The sequence below is a fragment of the Ctenocephalides felis genome, unplaced genomic scaffold, assembly GCF_003426905.1.
Source record: "Ctenocephalides felis isolate EL2017-DRISC unplaced genomic scaffold, ASM342690v1 CF-g0.4_SCAFFOLD_01170, whole genome shotgun sequence".
NCBI lineage: Eukaryota > Metazoa > Arthropoda > Insecta > Siphonaptera > Pulicidae > Ctenocephalides > Ctenocephalides felis.
Window position 1 is genome coordinate 15370800 of NW_020537324.1, and position 3898 is coordinate 15374697.

The following is a 3898-nucleotide window of genomic DNA, read 5'->3' on the forward strand; positions in this document are numbered from 1 at the left end:
TTTTATGATGAATTTTTTGACTTTTGGAAACAAGAAATAAAAATATCTGAGCAAGTTTGTAGATTTTGTGAAACGAGTAACACAAATGTTATAATAACATTAAAATCCCGCATTTGGGTATAAAATTACCAAACCTTTTTTATACTAAATTCCAATATTTGTACACCAAATTTTGATATTATTTTTCAAAAACAGTGTATTTTATACAAAATTCTCAGAATGTTAGTTGGTGTCTTCTATCCCTGTCGTTGCCTCTCTTACCATAAAGAAAACCATGTCGTGATGGAGGCCAGATGGGATTAATGTCTAATAGACTGATTGGACACCACGCCCAGTATAATGTGTGATATCTATCGGCTATTCTACGCGCTGTTGGATCACTAATCTATTTCCTTATATAAAGAAAGGGTGCGCCGCTCCTTTGCCGTATTAAGTGATAGGCATCGTCCTCATATCACTTGATTAGATGATGGCCAAAGGCTAGGTTTTATAGGACAAATTAATTAATATTGATAGGCATCTAGTATCGGAATTGATAAAGTTTCGGATCGAAGGTTACTAGTGTTATGGTCTCGATTGATTCATGTTAGAATGATAAATGATCAATGACTTTAAATTTGGATTTTGTCCAATAGCTTGAATTTGAGTATGGTTGGTTGGCAATTGCACACTTTTGTTTTGTCACTATGATCTTTATACTTTTTTACGTTTTACTTCATTATCAAGGTAAGACTCTTTCTTTTCCAAATTACACCTAAATTACAAAGTTGTTGAAATAAGAGTTTTGTAAGTTTGTTTTAGTTACATGTATTACACAGATATTTTTAGTCAATATCTTATGTATTATTTTTTTTTATCAAAAATTAGTGAATTCATATTTATTTATTTCTTGACTTTGGTAAAAATATCGAGATGATCAACGACTTTGTTTTCACATGTCCAACGTCTTGCATTTGAGCAATACTGGGTGATATAAGAATTCTTTTCAATCAATTGTGTATTTGTTATTAGGGAAATATTAATATGAGCTTATAATATATTACATACTCTATAATTCTATAATATGTTACATACTTCTATAATCTGTATAATATTTCTCTCATTTTACACTCAAGATCATAGACTTCCCACTGATTCTGGTGGTTTCTATCAGTTGCATGCTTCTATAACACAGATATCGTCAGTCATTGACTTTGTATTGCTGTTTCTGGTACCAATTTATTTTGCATATATCTTTAATTAAAAATCGATTTTATCAAAAGAAAAAAGAGACACAATTACCAACAAAATTATTTTATGATTTTTCATATATCATCGAGTCAGTAGTTTATTTTTATAAGATAGAAAACAGCAGTCTTTAATAAAATTCTTTACACTTCCGCGTTTGAATTATTTATTTTTTTTTCGTTTTCTCGACTTTTGTAAAAATAAACGAATTGTTTTTCAGTTTCTTGATCTTAGTCTATAAAAAGCGCACCTACTCCCGTATCTCGTCATAAATAACTCATATTAAAACAAGTCAATTACTAAGGAATTTAATAATAAATGAGCCAAGTTTAAACGAAATGGCCTATTAAAATTCCTAAATTGTCTAGAGAGTATTTTTTGCTGTTCAGATTTCGTTTGGTTCGGTGTATTTATACGATGGTTTCCTGTTGTATATTTTAAAATCAATTCTTTGCCAGCTCTTTTGTTGAGCTGCAAATTTATTCGAAATTTATTCAGTCGTTTATAGAAAAATACAAAATACTGAAAAATAAAAATGATAGATAACTTTTTGATTTTATATAATAGATTTCAATCTAAAAAAATAGACTAATATAATATGTTGTGAAATTTTCAACTTGCATTGACTTGAAATTTTATTTTCTTTTAATGAATATTCGCTCCTACCTAGACTAAATTTTAAAGTCAGCAAAGTTATAGTATTTGTTATTATATAAAAAACTTCAGACCAATTCACTAATTGTTTTAAGCTATTTGAGCACGATTTTATTAGTATTTTGCTTTTTATATTTTTTTTCAAGCAACAAACTGTAGCTTGTAGTTTTTAATTTACTACCTACATTCATATTGCAATATTTACAATATCATCTATTAATAGTTCAGGATGTATATTTTCAAGAAATTACTATCTCACTGTTAGTTTATTTATTAAGAAACTATTTCTTCCTAAGCCACACAGCGTGCAACTACGCAATTAGTGAATTCTCAGTCCGATGTTTTGAGGAATATATGTAAATATAAGCAAAACTTTTTATAAGTAATAGCAAACAGGTGAAACGACAAAGGATTTTATCGTCAGTCAAATAATTAACATCTAAATCTGGGTCAAACGGTTCGTGAATCTTCATATGAATATTCGCGGAATGCCAGGTGTCAAAATAAACTAAAGAGCTTGGCTGCAAACGGTGATCGTAAAGAACAAAGGAACGTTTTCACAAATAACAACACGATGGGAGATTTCTCTATGTGTTTGAGTATTAAGTGGCTATCACACGATCGTTTACTTTAGTTTTTTATTTGGATTTGTAGAGAAACATTGGATTTAAGATACAAATCTTATACGAGATTCAAACGGACAGTAGGTTTTCTATGTGTTTGAATATTGAGTAGCGGTCACAAGAGATGGTTTCAAAATACAAATTTAATCAGATTAAGTAACTAAAATAATCACTTCAAGCAATGAATGAATTTTCACAAATAACAATATGATAGAATTCTTTGCGGCCTAAACTAGTCCCGGTTCGTCGGTTCGAACCCAGGCAATGCTAAGCCGCCCGCATCAGGCTGCTTTGATGTCAAATTTCCACTTGAGGTTATAGATTTCAAATATAATAAAAAATCGCCTATCATAGCTGCATATAATTAATGAAATTTCAACAAATACTTTGAGTATTGTTTAGTATAGTTTCAACTGGATTAGACAACTACTGGGCTACCATTCATTGAAAAAAAACATACTGAATTTTAGTATCATACTTATATCAAACTCTAAGATGCCCATAATTAAGCCTAATAAAAATTGTTAAAATATGAGGTACCCATATTAATTTAATTAATTTATCATTATTTTTAATTTTCAAACGATTTTATCTAATTATATAAATATATAATTTAATATATTCTTTATTATTGTTCTGGCTAACCTGCAAGTGCTGGTCATGATTTTTATCCATTAATCAAATAAAAAATATTATTCATTTAAATGCCAATTTATTCAAATAATTGAAAATTAAATTCATCATCGAGATAAAAGATTAAAAATGAATACACAATACATATTGACAAATGAATTAAAAAGCAATTGAAATGACAAAAATTAATAATCCATTGAAATATGCATTATATCAAAAGCGGGATTGTAATGTTATTATGACATTTATGTTACTCATTTTTAATGAAATAAAACATATATTGTCACAATTATTTTATCGATTAACTTCGATTGGTAATATTTGTTCTTCACGTTGCAAAGTTGAATAAAATGAGCATTTTATTATTTGTATATTGGATTTCGATATTTATTTACGAATTAATACCACTTTGTTGGGCAAAAATGTTTAAAAATAGATGATTGAAATTATGTTTGATGAAAATGAGACTATTATTATATGCGCAGACAATTCATCTCCGAACTAACAATAAGTTCTTTTATAGAATATTTAAACAATATTATTGTTAATTTATTTTTTAATTTTTTACGATTTTAATGTAGCATAAAAATCGATTACTTCCTAATACAAGGAACGACCATAACCAACTGTATACTTCAAACTTTAGAAAACTATCGTTTTTCTTTGCTCACAAAAGTTTAACGAAAACTTCTAACATTGCTCAAATATTTTTATATTCTTCTAAAGTAGAAATCTTTTTCATGAAATTAACCAACCAAATC